General features: G+C 38.8%; 1 protein-coding gene across 2 annotated transcripts in view; it reads left to right on the top strand.

Moving 5' to 3' along the window:
- Positions 1 to 6,242: 6,242 nt before the first annotated feature.
- grm2a (glutamate receptor, metabotropic 2a) overlaps positions 6,243 to 16,948 on the top strand; it is a 45,577-nt gene continuing 34,871 nt past the window's right edge. The window contains exon 1 of one of the 2 annotated variants that reach the window (XM_064305696.1): positions 6,243 to 7,213. The gene's annotated coding sequence lies outside the window, so the exon portion shown is untranslated. The remainder of the gene's footprint in view (positions 7,214 to 16,948) is intronic. The other variant, XM_064305695.1, reaches the window with a different exon arrangement.

Genomic DNA, 16,948 nt, shown 5'->3' on the forward strand with positions numbered 1-16,948 from the left:
GCAGATTAGGATGATGTCATAGCATACAAAATACAGTGTAAATAGTGAAGGTATTTTGTGAAAATAGGATGTCCTGCAAAGATCTGTTAATAATGGTATTTGACTCAAATTGCCTTATGCACTATAACTGGCACTTGTGGTCATTTGTGGTTCCATTTTTATTTTAATACCGCCTAGTTTATATCTCTGTCCTGAATTGACTGCAATTCCATTCTTACCAGGGGAGACACAATGAGAAAAGGTTTTGAATGGATTTCATCTTGGCTGTATGAATGGAGAACATTGACATAAGGAAATAATGTTTCAGCCTTACAACTTATGGTCACCCACAGGCCTGGTTTTGTATGCTGCTGGGGTAATTTTCGCTTTGGTGAAATGCATGTTTAAAACTAAATTGCAAATCAATAAGTTTAATAACAATGCATATAGAACTGCCACTGGCCTGCTACCACAAGGCTTTCTCACTGCAGAGTCTGTCTTGATTCTGATTGGTGGGAGAAAATGGGTCTAGTTTATATAGTAGTCTAATAGTCTAGTCTTTAGGTCTTCTCAGTACAGCACCATTTCCACTATGTCAAACCTTGTTGTTAAGGTCTGAAAAGTTTAAGATGACTCAAGTAATGTATATATCTCAGTGTGGAGAAAAACACATTTTCAATATACAAATATGCCAAATTACTCACGCACACTTCCAGTTCAGATTAACAGCAGTATACATTCTGAGATTTTTAACCAATGACCACTACATTGCTGTCCTGCCGATGCAAGGATCGAACCTTCACTGGGAGAAAGAGGCTACTGGTGGATGTGGAGCTACTTTATGCTAATTGCAGATGGGCATCGCTGTTCTCTCTGAATCAACTGATATCAATGTGCCAGTTCAATGTTGGAGAGGGGGTTATTGTGTGTTATCAACTGAATACAGCCTCTTTAGAGGGACATGGAAGTGCAGACAGACTACCTTGAGTGGCAGGCAGAAGTAAGATTTTTGCCTCAATGCGACCCATTATAAAATGTTAATTATTATTTTAAAACATTTCTGAACCCCTTTGGAGAATTATTTGCTATCTAAATAATTTTAGATTTGTTAATGCAATACATTACTTCAGAAATCATGACCACAGCCATAAATAAATAAATAAATAAATATTTGGCCTCTCTAGAATCCACTGTTCACCTGACCCAAGGTCATCTTTTGGAGCCATTGCTCACTACAAGAGTTCAGCCTTCAACCAGCACCAAAGCTGAGCCTTGAAAAGTGAATAACAAAACTGGCCAAAAATAAAGTTCAGCACTTCAGGAAAAAAAAAACACTCAAGGATTTCCTTTGTGTAGAAATCATAATTTTTTATAGTGAAAAAAGCTCAAAATGTGAGATAAAATATGCTTCTTCTTTTTTTCACTAAACTATAATTGCTCTCACTTTACAAATGTCAGCTTTAAGAGCTATAGACTTCAAGTGAATGAATGGCTGGGTTAGGTTACACAGTTTAGTGGTTGAAACCATTTTGAGTCCATGAATGATGGGCCTGTGTAATGTCATGTAATAAGAGATGGTTCATTTCTGTGGTTCAGCTGAAATGAGTGAAACCAATTTATATTTCGATGCATTTACTTTTTGGATCTGCTTCATTATGATGAAGGTTTATGTAATGACTCGACTTTCGGTTGTGACACTGATAAATTGGTATCACCATCCTTTGCCTAAACATTCATCTGCACTGGTGCAATTCACTCTTGATGGGAGCACCTGCTAAAAGCCTAACTGCAATGTCAACTCAGTGCAGAAATTTACGGTGTCAGGAAAGGAATTTTAAGTCATTTGGGTGTGATTGTTTATAGGATGCTAATTGAATTTTACAAATATACAATGGCACTTAAATGACTACTCATTTCAAATGTGCTGACCACTGTTCGCCCCCACCACTGCATAACATGGCTACCTGTGTCTGGGAAATTCAAACATTTAGCACGTGGGAAAAATAGAACATTTTCCCAAATACTTCATCTTCACTCAGAACTGTCAGAACCACAGAAATAAATACATATTTCATGCACGTGGCCCAAATTAAACCATAAATCAGAAACTCAAATATTCTAGTATGCAAATTTTGAGAGAACACTGAAAATGTGTTTTGTTATTCATTAAATGCATTGTTATTCATATATTAAGGTACACTATTGTTTCCACTCTTGGAAGAGGAAATACAAAACGCATAGTTGGAAAGTGCTCAGCTCTAGCAAGGCTTCTTGAGTGTCTACTGAAAAGAAACTCTGTTACTATTGATGTTCTGGAAATTCAAAAAAATGATTTCCATTAATAAGGCCGTATCAGCCAAATATGATCCACTGCCCTGGAAAAGGGAAATATTCATAATTCACATGGGACCATGTGGTTTCATATTCAGAAATCCCTATTCATACCTAGATCCATGTAGATTTTCCTTATTTGACTCCTAAAAAAGCATGGTTTCATCCTGCATGTAAGATTGTATATGCAATATAAGACATTATCTTGCGGAAAAGGGGATTTTATGAAAGATTGCTAGACTTGACTGAGCCTTGAGAAAATTGAAATGTATTATTTGATTAATTAATTTCTTTGCTGCATTGTTTTAATTTCTAGTCAATCATTTCAATCAATTTATTTGAATAAAAAGATAATGTTATAGTAGCATACATTATAAATTTTATTTATTATAAAGTTAATTGAACAGTAGGATTTTTTCATGTATTAATTTAGACTGGACCTCTATTAACCTGTTGTCAAAAGCACTCAAGTATGTGGACCCCCATCTGCATGAGTTCAAGAAGAGGGGCTTTGCTCACCCCTATTAGAGTCTTAGGGTTGCCAGCAATCTAAATCTGCATTTTTAAATGGGGTCAACTAATTTATTTGTTTATTTTTTTATTTATTTAACTTTACTTGCTCAGCAAACTTTTATGAAAATAAAGTCTGTTAAACGTATTCAAATGTACTATATATGGCCTAGTATGATTACCTCTAGTTCCTTTAAAATAGAATAATGGTTTTTAAAATTTGGTTGACATCTACTCCTCTCAACAGGATGCTGTGTAATACCTGTCTATATTTCCAACTTGTCATCTTTCATATTTCATATTTTCTTCCTGGTTGGTCCTCATTGCCCTCTACATAATATGTAAAATAATTGACACCTTTGCAAAAGAAACATATTAGGCAATAGAAGCATCATCTGAATATTAAACCATTGAAACAATACCACATAGAGGCAAAACATTATATAAGGGAGAAATCAACAAGAAAGAAAAAATGAGTAAAACGTATAGGCTTACATTTTCCATATAAAAATGAAAAGCAATTCCTTGAAATATTCTTGGAACTGAGAGTAATAATAATAATTTAGTCAAAAAGACAGTTTACACTTATACCGTCATTGAGCACAAACATAAATGTTAGTGCCCTCTTGTGGTGACTAGAGATATTCTTGTGATTAAAAAGACATTCAGATGTACTGAGAAAAAATATGGACTTCCATATGTTTCATAACTGTACCACAGATTATTCAAGACAAAAATGTTAAAATACAAATTCACAGTCATATTAACCCTTTAACCAATGGCTAACTATATGTTCTATAATTATTTTTTGGGCATTAATTAGCATTCCCATCTGAAACCTCTGCTGGCCTCAAGCATTCTCTGCTATTGTATAATTCTTTTAAGAGCTTATTCAAGGAGAAAATGAGTCTCTTTGTGCAACTGTTGGGCAATTTGTGTAAGTAAGGAAGAAAGTTAGTCATAATTACTATGTGAGTAGAAAACCTAGTTATAATGTACATATAAAGGCAGATAATTAGGCTAGTTCTGACACTGGGATATTATTGATATTATTATTTAAATTAATTATTAAAAAAAAAAAAAAAAAACCTTGGGTTTACACAATGTTCTGGCTCCCTTTCAAGTGATAAGCCCCGAGTCACACGTCTTCATTCATAAAGGCTGAATGGATAAATATCAGCAACTTTTGCCTTGGGCATGGGAAAACAACTAATGATTACCTTAAATTATGCAACTAACATTACCATAATAAACAACTTCAATTACACAATAACAGAATGGGACTAAAAGCCCACTGTCAATGTCCCTTAATGGATTAAAAATAATTGAATTCATGACCTTTCCATTCTGGATATATCCTATGACGTACAGTGACTGAAGATGGTTGCCTTATATATGGGTCGAGAAGGCAGTTTTGGCCTTTCGTTAGTTAGCCGCTCCTGGTGGCAAGATCAGTGCAGCATGCGACAATGAGATGCATTTCCTTCTGCGTCTCCCTCCAGGACTGACAGCTCTCTGCCCCTTCTCCTGCGCCACGTGTTGATCTACCCTACACGGCTCCCACAGTGCATCGCGCCTCCTTTCCACATGGCTGGGCCGTCAAAAGAGGCGTGTAATCCCAGCATCTGAGTCTCATTTTTATCTGCTACTCAGTAGAGAGGTACAAATTCTCACAGTACAAACCCCCCACCCCCACCCCCACCCCGTTCCCCCAAAGTCGCCTATTTTAAGGTTTTATTCTCATGAGATTGGATGTGGTGATATTTTTTTTTTTCTCAGTGAGGCCTCCTGACGCTCAGCTCTGAGGCTGCGTGTTCAGAACTGGACAGAGCAGGCCCAGTGACAGCTCTCAAGGGTTCTCACTCCAGAGGGAGGTGAGCAGCAGGGCCAGAGAGGAGGAGCGGGCATGTTCAGTCACGTGGAGTCGCGGTGTCTGATGTCAAACGTGCCCGCCGTTCATGATGGCGCGTTGGCGCTGGCTGAAGATTAAAGGGAGTCCCCCTCCGACTTCGGCTAGAAAGCATGGCCGCTCTGCACGGTATGCGCGCGAGCTGGTCTTACCCACAGCCTACGTGCTTTTGTTCTCATTTAAAAGGTGTCAGAATATCATTTTCATGTACTGCCACCTACACCCTGCTCAGTGACGACTCTTGAGTGTGAAATAAAAAATAAAAAAAACATGCAAGGAGATAAATTGATTTTTTCCCGTTAAAGTAGAATATATGTTGGGGTATTTTGTCTTACCAAGATAAGACCTTCCTATGTTCAGATGAGCAATACAGATGCCTACATTTGGATGTTATGCAATGCGTGTTTTTTAAATAAATTTTGTTTCCTTAAAACATGCATTCATCAATGAAGAGTTACCCCTTAATCATCTACTGTGATATGCTTGAAGCATCAGGCGACTCTTGCCAGTTAGCAGGGATTACATGTAACAATGAACTCAAATGGCTTCATGAAATCCAAAGTGTGTGGATACTTGAAGATCCTTTAGATAGATAAGAAGACAATAGTAATTGTATTCTCACATAATTCTGTTCAAAGCCCATCTGCATGAAATACGTTGGCACAAAGGTCTGTGGTTTCCTTGTGTCCACCTATGCAGTGATAAAATCATTGGTAGGACCTGTTATATAAAGTGGAGGCTTGTACCATCATTTAGCAATTCCACAGAACAATGCTCCAAGGATGAATAATAGATAACTACTTTTAAACAAAGGATACTAAGTTCAGGATTGCTGTATTTGGCCAGACGTAGTCAATTATTAATGTCATATTGGTCAAAGCAATTGCTCGCATAGCCTATAGGTGGCTATTTCTGCTGCCATATTTTTGACAGGCAAAAAACTATATTTGCTGAAAACCTCAATATATTTCATTAATCATATTTCAAAGTTCACAGTCATTCAGTTTACCACTGCTCAATCAACAAAAATGAACAGAGCGGATGCAGAAAAATAAGAGGGTGAAAATCTTGCTTGACTTGGACTAGGCGATTTATTCACTCTCATGGGGAGAACAAGATGTATATTGCAACCCTGAAGCGGAATAAAATGATTTTTAGACAACAGTGATGATTCCAAGTTATTTTGAGCTATTAGATGCCCAATACAAGTACATTTTGTGACTAATCCGTAGATGACGTAACCTGGGTGTTATGTGTGAGGAAACAGTTCGGATTTAATCAGATATTTATCAACGGCTTCGCTCCCTACGAGCTGGTTAACCAGTTGGGATTTAGATCAAGTCTAGACTCGTACATCCGTACATATGCATAACAACCTCAACCCACCATAAATTCTGCCCTGAAATCTCCAAAGAGTTGGCCCAATTGTGTTTTGACATCCCACTTTAACAAAACCTACACACTTTCGTGAGTTTTTCTCAAATTCATGAACGACACACAGAAAACAAGTAATTCCAGGCTTTGACGGAGTTTTCTGAGACACCACATTCAAGTAATTACAGCTGGGAACATTTTTGAAACTTAAAAAGAGCTTCTCTGGTTGAACGAGTAGATGAGCCAGATGGGCGGTCTACACGGGGAACGAATTTACATTTATTAAAATAGAGAAGAATAAAATCAACAACAAGAAGTAAACATCGATTTACTACAAGAAAAAATAATACAAACAAAACAAGACCTTAATCAATCAATCGTTCAGAATAACGTGAACTTGAAATAACAACAGTGCTCCGAGTATTATCGAAGGAAATGCGCGCTGCTGTGAGACAGCCGGTCGCGTGAACCTCCTCACTACACCATTTCGGAGTCACTGTCAGTCATACACTTGGCTCCCTCTACCACTAACAATGAGATATCACACGTGCGATCTAGGCGCGTTTGTTTTAAACCGATCTTAGGAATTTTGAGGACTAAAACCCGACGCTGAACACCGACTGCAATAAATACCAATCTACGCAATCTAATTTAAATCAAAGCATCAGTACCAATGCACCGTCAAATTACCGATTTACAGCACGTGTGATAACATATTTTAATAAAATTAGCATAAATATAAAGACTATCGTGGTGATATTTATCTGAGGGAGGAATTTTATTTGAACTCTCTTTTAATTTTATCATGCTGCAACTGGAGAGAGTTTTAGCTGCACGAGATTTTAAAAAGCACAGAAACATCTCGAGGAATCCGCTGTGTTTTTAGTCAGTCTGTTTCAGCACCAAGGACAGGTACAACTCTCCACAGCAGTTTCAAGACTTAACTTCCCCAATTGACGGACTTACGGAAACTGAATTTCCACGGTATTTTTGGCATGAAGCAATAACGTTTACAGCATACAGAATTGAAGAAAACGGTCTACTTTATCCTGTTGGAGCAAAGGTCTGGACTTGGAATAATTTCATCACAGTAATATCCGCAACAAACAGGTGAGGATGACCTCTGTTTTTTTGCACGTGTTTTAAGATTGTGCATTCATTCTGTGCCCATATTAGAGATTACTCGTGTGCACAAGGCTATGGAATTCACTGCATCTTTTATGAGAGCACATGCACATCAGTGAGAAAATTAGAACATTTACAAAGCCTGTTGAATAAATCTTATCACTTGAAAAACATGTTTAGTGGCCGGTGATAACAAACTGCCGTTGAACTCGCACCACAATATATTTATCCACGCCTTAAACATCCTTATGGTTAGAATTGTCTCTGCAGACAAAGCTATTTCACCGTAAACAATTTAAACAATTATTATTTCTTGTTTTTACTAAGGTTCGTGTTTTTTAAATGAAAAACTTATGAATATGTAGGCTATGCATTTCTATATTGTAATGTTTGAACTGTTACAAATGCACGGTTTACACAACATGACAGTAAACATGAACAAAATAAGTTCATTCTAATGGGCGGCTGACATACTGATGTACAGCGCTCAAAATTAAATATACAAATATACCAGTGCATACAATTTATTCACGCAGGTGCGTAATTTATCAGCGAGTTTGTGAAACATAACAAGTGACGCTGGATTGTTGCAGTTCAGCAGGTTGATTTATCTACGCCTTATCACGAATGCTGTATCTGAGTCTGTGCGAACATGGATACGTTTTAGAGTGATACTGCGTGTTCATAAACAACGACGTCCTGTATCATATACAGAGTAATTAGGGCGGGTGTTTTGACCTGTGTTTGAAACAAATTGTGAGGGGGAAATGTATGCATGCTTCAATGCGTTCTTGTCGCGAAAATCGCAAGAAAGTTCTATGGGAGTTCGCTGACCAAGTCTGGAAGGCGTCTTCCTATGCCCAGAGTAGCCGGATGCGGCGGTATGAATAGATAAAGCTAGATAAACGTGGTAAATTATCTCTGGAATGCTGACGGGCGTAGCTTGTTAACTCTGAACATGAAGTAAAGAGCGAATAAATACAATCTTGCGATTTAGATGATGCAGCAGCTATAACAATTTATCTGAAATGTATTAGGCTACAATTAATTGTCAAAACTATATAGCCTGTTCCTATCGAGGAAAAGCAGCAATAATTATTCTTCCACTATCTGTAGTATCTTAAAATAGACCATGACAGATTGTTTTTAAAAATGTAATCTGAATATCTGTTTGGTTTTAAGTATTGGCTTTAGTTTTGCCATTTCAGTCGGAACTGGACAACAGCATGAAAACGATTGTGTTTATGTCTATAATAAATTGACATGTTATATGCCGTGTGTGAGTGTGTATGTGTAAACATGCATATGCATGTTTATTTAAAAGGTTTTTTTAATTGTTATTTTCCCTTTTCCCTTCAAGTGCTGAGACAGTGATTAAATAGCAATTGCATTATATCATCAGTCAAAAAGGCATCCAATCAATTGCCTATGCACAAATACCTTCATTGACACACCACAGTAAGAAGCCCAGTCCTTTGGTCTGTCTCTGTCTTCACCTCAATATGGAGGAGAGTTCAGAGTGATGTCTCCACTTAAGTGGAAGAAATTTTTATCACACGTTCCCAGTAGAATCTTAAGCGCACGCGGTTGCACTGCAACAAGGTGGAAGAACCCTATAATGTACATAATTTTCACATTCAGCTCGGACGCCTTACCCATGCTTGGTTCAAATGTGTGAGTGAGCAAAAAACGTGTTTCCAGTTTCTCAACGCGGGCTTCCAAAGGACTGGATGCACCGTGGTTGGGGTGTGCCATCTTGCACATCACAGTAAGGCAGCAACGTTACATTGGTTATAGGCTAGCCAGTGAAAAAATTAAGCATCAGACATCCTTGGAAGAAAACAATGCAATTTATTGCTTTCCACGTAGACGATTGTCGAATGTATCGTCCCAAAGGTTATTTATTTATTTATTTATTTATTTATTCAGTCATTCATTTATGCCATGATGTTACAAATGTATCATTCTCAGTTGATTTTACTTTTTGCTTGGACATATATGCCCGCAGAAGGGCTGTTGGTCGACGTACAGTACTTCGCGTTCTGGTCTATAATCAAGACAGTGGCAGTGCCAATGCCGACTGTGGCCAGCCACAAGAAGATGGGTTTAGTTCGTCGGGTTTCATCTACCACCGCGTCTCAACCTGCGACAGCCACGCTTAAATGCCATTTGTGATGATGGCACAGCTCTCCGGAGAAATGCGAATGTGTATAACTTGTATTTGACCATCGCTTAATCTTTCGTCTACAACAGTGACGGTGCTGATCAGAAGTGTGATGCAGCTTATTAAAAAAAGAACCAAGACAATAATTATCAGGTTTTAATTAAACATTTTATAAGGGCGCAAGTTTCAGAGAATAAGTCAGGAGATAATTCGGAGGCAATATTGATTATATTGTGATAATCATTGCTAATTTGTCAAATTGTTTTAGATCAAACAGAAGGAACACAGTAGAGGGCTTAGACATAATAAAAACATGGAAATGAACCATATAATATATTACACTGTCCACATAATATTTTTTTTTCTTGTTTCAAATGTATTATGTGATTGTATGGGCGTACTGTGACCTTGTGCATCTAATCAAATTTGTTCTTTAAAGTTATGAACGATTAGTATTAATTGTTTTTAACTATTAGTATTTTCTTACATGGAGGTGTGTGGCTAATTTTTAAATGTGCCCTTCCTTAGCTTTCATGAGAGGATTATTACACAAAGTGGGTCATGATCTGTAGCTCTCTGCATGATGGTGGAAAATAAGTACATTTTCGGGTGCATTTTTTGAAGTGTGATCAAAATGCCTGATTTATAACATAAAAAGAGGGGTAGTGGCATGTAACTTGATAAATAAACACATGGAATGCACATGTCTTTGTGGAACTATTCACATCCACAGTCTAACATAAGAAAGGCTTGGGAGAAGTTTATTGGTGTAAAAATCTATTCGTGCTTGGAAACCACAGCAGGGTGTGCACCATTCATGGGCAGAAAATGTGTTTGTCATACTTCAGCAAACACTAGGCACTGTTTATGACTATGCATGCTGATAAGTTCAGTCTTGTATACAAGTGCGTAGTACATTTGTCAAATTTAAGTAGTGCAGGGTTCATCAGTGTAACTTTGAAGTCATCCAACACTGCCCAACTCTAAACCTGCTCCATTCTTGGACTCCAGTTACTTGATTAATCTGTCAATAAGTATTCATACCTGTAAACGCTGTCTTCAGAGGAAGTGTTCTGTCTGACTGGTGTATCAGATGTGAGATCAGTTTGGCAGGGCAAGAACCCGGAGGCACTGGCACTGATCCTGAACAGAATGAGGTGCTCATTTATAACTATAAGCAGACTTAATGTATTGGTGACTTGTGTGATTTAACCTTTGTATTTCTCCTTGGGCCCAGATTAAAACCCATGTTTTCATTCCAACATAAAGATTTAAATAATAACACACAACACTCCTTCATCCAGCAAACCACCCACACTGACCCATACTGTTTTCTAATGACCAAATCAGTGTGTGTATTTTTGAGGGGGTGGTACAGCCATTGTTTGTTTTGACCTTTGTCTCGAGTGGGCTTTGAATGATTAGAAAAGTGAAGGAGAACCACAGACCACAGATTTACAGCCAAGAGAACTGCTAGAAAGGACATAGCAGATCCAAAAATATAACTGACTTTTTAAATCAAGGCAATCAAGACTTCAGTGAGGTACTCCTGCATGGGGGTTTAAATAATTTAGAACCATCTGTTGCAGGAAAAAACCAAATACAGGGAGAAATTACGTATTAAGATAAATGCATTGCTGCCAAGCTTCCTAAAGAGGTTCATTGCGGCAGGTTGAAATGCAAGCCTGAATAAAATGAGGAATGTTACAGGAGAACAGCTTGCATGTCTGTGTCCAATCTTCAAGACAACATGCTGGGCTTTTTGGGTGGTATACAGTGGAGATTCAGTGATTTTAAAATGGAATTATTTTGCTAATCTTGTTCACTGCACCCAGTCCAGCCAATTCACCTTTCATAAGGATCAGTGAATCCGTACAGGATTTTGCACAGCGTAACATCCTGGAACCTAGTCTCCTGGCCCTCAGCCAGAGAAAATCAAGAGAGTATCTGTGACATAAAAAGGGAGGGAAATCCCATTGAATGCCATGGCTGGCTATATTCCACAGCCCCATGAAATCCTCTTGTAAGTAGACACTGTCAAACCATGCCACAGGTTAACTCATCTGGTAAATAAACATGAATCCACCTCTCACAAAATACTAGGAATAATCAACACTGAAAAATTAGAAACATAGGGTAATACATATTTTCCTTTACTCTGAAGTATTGTAATATTTGATATAGCCTTATAAATTCTCATAGAAAAAACATCCCCTTTTTAGTCAAAAGTGGTTTGACCCAATTACCAAGATGGGGAAATGCGATGCCCGTACTAATGAAGGCATTCCTCTCACCTGCCTTCAGCCCAAGTAGAAGCCAACACCAATTAGCTTCTATTACTCAAGAAGCCACAATGTAACAATGATAATGAGACCAAAATGCAAACATAACTTGGAAATGAGAATGTGTTATTAGTTAGATTGATATGCAAACATAATTTTGGATTTTCTCTTCATCTTGCCAATGCACCTCGGGTTATCCCACAGCACAACACAAAGCTTCCTGCAGTACTAGCTTTCTACTAAGTAGAGTGAGAGAGCAGAGGCATGGCAGAAAATCTGATTCAATTCTACTCTGTGTTTTTTTTTTAAAAGAGAAGGCTTTAAGACTATTAAAAAAAAATAGAAAGCCCTTCACTCAATAGTTGAGACTGTTCTTACATTTTAATTATGCAGGTTCTTGCCAGGGGAGAAAATGCTCATCTTCTTTTCACACGCTTTGAAGAAGAAGAAAACAATCTGGTGCACAAAACCCCTTCTAGTCCAAACGAAGTCCACCTCACCTGTACGGGATCAATGCAATCACTTTCTTTCCTCTTTTGACTGCTGAGGGAAAGAATGGCCAGGCTTTCCCTGTGGGAATGCGCACAGGTACTGCAGCCAGTCTGCAGTCCTCAAAGCCCTTAGATCTCAGAACACAGGAGCTGTGGCAGGAACCTCCATGTGAGAAGCGAAGCAGCGGCGTTTTTCACAAATGTGGGGGATGGAAGTCGCTTAACGGCCTGCTGCTGCCACAGCCACACAAAACCCAAAGATGTGACAGCCAGTAGTGCTGAGAGTGGTTGTCCTGGTGTTAGAAACGAGAAAAAGCTTTCGCTGTGCACAAACTGCGTCACTGGACACACACACCGACACACACACACACACGCACACATACACAGACACACATACTCAAACAAAAGAGGCACCTGAAATTCTTGCTGATTTGTGGTTAGCACTAGTAATTGTATCTACTGTGAAAACTGCTGTATTACCTCTAGTGAAAAATGGGTGGCTTTATCTCGTAAATTATGGGTACAAAATTCAATAGGAGAATGCATTTCACATCCCTGTAATAATATTCAAATGCGATTTGGGAAAATAGGACAAATAATAAGGGATTCAGGTAAAATGCTAACGTAGTACTAATAGTATTACAACAGAACTGTAATAGTTCTTCTGTTATTGCTATTTTTGTTGCTATTATTGAGCGTGCTTCAAATATCGAAAGCAAAGGGGTTGACGTTTATGCATTTGATGTTTTCCCCCGATGATAAAGATTATTAGAGAGGTCATTTTTAAAAGTTGATCAGCTGTTATAACCGCATCTCAGAAGAGCAAAAATACACCAGCACAGTGACAGGGAGGAGGAGTGACAGCTCTGGAATCTCCCCCAGAAGAGAGGTCAGGCTGGGGCCTTCTCTCTAAGGGCCTAGCCACTCGCTCCCTGCATTCCAGGTGAGGCTCTATGCCACCCAGTAAAGACATGGGTTCATCCTGCCGTGACAAGAATATTTTGCACGTTTGGCCCATTGGGTACCTGGTGAGCTGCTGCACATGTGGGCTGCCATTGGGGGTGCTTTGTTTGGGAATCATCTCCCCTTCATTTCTGCCTTGTCACGTACTGAGCCTAAATCGAAGCCCTCATTATACAGATGCATAGACTGCTTATCTTGCCACCAACTGTAACTATCTGAGCTACCAGATCTCTGTAATTAAACTCTGGGATGATTAATGCTCATGACCATATCAGAATAGAATGGCTTGAATGCTAACATCTCATTGTGACTCAGGTGATGTGCAGCGCAATACTTAAGGGTATCTATCATGTCTATGCATATCTGTATGGAGCCAACACCATCTGGTGTGCTACATATAGGCAATGAGTGTAAAGTAGCATGTGTGCTTAAATCATAAATTGGCAAGTGATATAATGAACCCTGTTTGTGTAGCCCCTGCTGTCATCATTATTGTCAACTGAACCATTTCTTTGCTTGATAAAACTCATTCTGTAATCCAAATATGTCCCTTTTACCCCCTCACCGCTAAATTGCAGTTGTGATCATTATTTTTCAATGCGGTTTTGTTTCTTTTGGTGATGCAGGGGGCAAAGCATCAAATAGATGGAGTATCTTTCCACTGTATCTCATACAAAGCTAATATGGAGTCCATGGAGACAGGAGAACAGCCCAGGAATGGTTCTGGTGTGTGTGTGTGTGTGTGCGTGCATGCATGCATGCGTGTGTGCGTGTGTGTGCATGTGTGTATGTGTGCACGTGCATGCATGCATGCGTGTGTGTGTGTGTGTGTGTCTGTGCATCATGCATCAGAGCTTAGTTATAGTATAAGGGGCAGGGTCAGGGAAGCCCAATAGCAACCCTCTGCCCTGTCACAGCTGATGGCTCAATGAATAATGTATGGGCAGGGAAGGAGCTCAGAGAGACAAAAGCATGAAGCATCCATCACACTGCCAGCTACAATCAAAGCTGTGACACTAATGAGCTCACAGAAGGAGAGAGAGGATGGATGCCTGACAGAGAAATGGAGCTGTAAAGTGTGATTAGTGAATGGGGGTTGGCTCCAGCGGCTTGTTCTCACAGGTGTTGTGGCAGGGACGGAAAGAGAAGGAGAATCCAAGTGTTGCATACAGAATGCTTACTGGAAAAGTGCAACCTGTCTCTTCTAAATAATGAACAGAAAATAGTCAGAAACTCACAGAGAATCGGTGTACCCTGATTTCATCAGGCTAAATGTGGGTCCCTCTTTGAGCTCTGTGCCCCGACCTGGTCTTTCTACTCTCTGCAGTGTCAAGTACCTAGACTGTTCTCCTTTTTATATGGTGATAAAGGCTCAAGATAGACAATTCATAATGCATCAGGCAATGTGGCAACATTGCAATTTTATATTGCAATTTCTTTCAATTCTCCTGAGTAGGGCTTGTTACACATAGATCATGGTAATTATTTACATTGATATTAAGTGACTATCAAAGCTATAAAACAAAACCAGCAGCAACATTTGAAAATGTCGTCATACTCAACATCTGAGGAACAGTTATTATTAAGTTGTTTATTTTTTTTCTCGACAGCAGGCTTTACTGCCTTAAATTCCTCTCAGGGTATAATTGTTGTTATTGAAAGAGCTCTGAGTGCAATAAAGGGATTCTGAATTCCCTTGTCTTGAGGAGGACACGACTGTCTTCAGAGGTAACGTTTCAATCCACAGAGCAGTAACGCGCCGCCAGAGCGAGCAACGAAGGACTCGTGATGGCCTTCTGATGACCCTTCGCAACCTCATGAATGAGCTCTGCCAGAGAACTGGGTGGGGCTGTGTCAGGAAGCCGAGGTTTTGAGCAATGTACTCAAAAGGTTTTGTCAAGTGAAAGGTGAGGAATGCAAAGTGATTTACAAGCTCACGTGAAGTACTGTACCTGGGCTTGTAACTGAAAGATGACTGGTTCAAATCTCAGGAGGGGTTTGGTTTCTGATCACTTGAGCATGATACTTAACCTGACTTGCTTCCTTGATATATCCATTATAGCTGTAAGGTAGAAAGTCATTCCAGAGGCAGACAATGGCTGGGAAAATATTGCCTTGGAAATATCAGTAAATTGAGATGTCTAATTAAAAAGCAATTTGCCATTCTGTTGTGCTGACTGTTAATATAAACCATAGGGGTAAATGTGGAAAACAGAACTCTGATTTCAACCCTTCATTGTGCACAGATCAATTACCTGCTTGAGTTCTTTTGGCACAAAATATTGCTTTATTGAAATGTTTTGATGAGTATAAATATGGCACATGCTGTATTTATTTTACAATCATAATCTCTACAGAGATTTCACATGGTATAATTGTGCATAAAAACTGTACTGAAAATTAGGGACATAAAGAATGCTTCTGAGAGGCATTTGCCAGGTTGAAGCAGGAAAATGGAAATTGATGCCAGATTGTTCATATATCAGAAGATTGCAACAGGCTCTGCTCTGATTATGTTTTTGTATTGTATTTTTATTTTTTAAACTCTACAGTAGATTGTACTCCACACAAAGGACATTTTACATTAGCACTTTGGCTCCTTTTTCTTGTGTGTGTTGCTCTTTTTTGCACATATTTATACACCCTTGCAAAATGCACTTAGTAAGGAAAGAAGATGAAGCCAAATAGTGGCCTGGGCCTGGTATCTTCACAGTCCCTCCAGCCTCAAGCTGCTCATACTGTAAATGTTCTCTCGGAGGTACTCTAGATATTATTGCTGCTTCCGCTCCAGAAATGTGATTTTCAACACCTGAGCAGATTAACACCTTGTCAAGCTTCACTCTGGTCTGTCCTCACCTTCTTTCCCTCCTCCACAACCTTCTCTTTTCCTCTCCTTCCATCCCACTCATCTCTCTCTCTCCATTTCCACCGCCTTTCCTCTGCAATCATTTCCTTTCCTCTTAGCTGTTTCCATGTTTGTCATTATCTAGTTTGAAGTGTTTAAGAGGCCAATAAGCACTGGTACTCTTGCATTAGTTTATTAATTATTAATTAATTATTAATTACTGATAATAAAAGAAATAATAATAATAATAATAATAATAATTTATTTACATCACATGGACCCCTGGAAATTGTCTGCGACTCTTAGAAATATGGCTGCACTTCATGAACTTTGCAGTTACTCTAACAACAGGGATACAATGCATATAATCTTACATGTTTCCCCAGTTTTATTGTCACTAGAAGACATTAGAACTAAAATGCATTTACAATAAAGCCTATGGTACAAAGACATTCAATCCTGTAAAGAAATAAAAATAAATACATTCTCATCATGGGAAATTACCATACCTAAAGAAATGTTCTCCAGGTGTACTTTATGACTGTTAATGCTGCATATTGTTTGATATGTGAATGGCTTGCCTAATTCATGCCACCACACACCTGCTGAAATAGAGGAATTTGATTTAGCAAACTGGACTTGAGGGATGATTTGATAGATGGGTTGTGAATTTGGCTAGGATTCCAGGGAACACCCTACTCTTTGTCTTAACTACCATGAAATCTTTATTAAGCACAATGAGTCAGGACCTCTGTTTTAAGTCTACATAATTATATCCTCCACCACTAAAGCTGGGCTGTTTTGTTATTTATGTTTTGTTCAAGGAAATGAATCTCCTATTTATCCACCGCTACTTCAAGCAATAATGTCCCAGGAGATTTCTCGACCAAGCAGTAACCAATTTCCACCCCCTTAGCTTTAGCCATCAGGTATGAGAAAATTACAAGGTCGGATGCTTGCTGTCCCTCATCCTTG

The sequence above is a fragment of the Anguilla rostrata genome, chromosome 13, assembly GCF_018555375.3.
Source record: "Anguilla rostrata isolate EN2019 chromosome 13, ASM1855537v3, whole genome shotgun sequence".
In the NCBI taxonomy this organism is placed as follows: domain Eukaryota; kingdom Metazoa; phylum Chordata; class Actinopteri; order Anguilliformes; family Anguillidae; genus Anguilla; species Anguilla rostrata.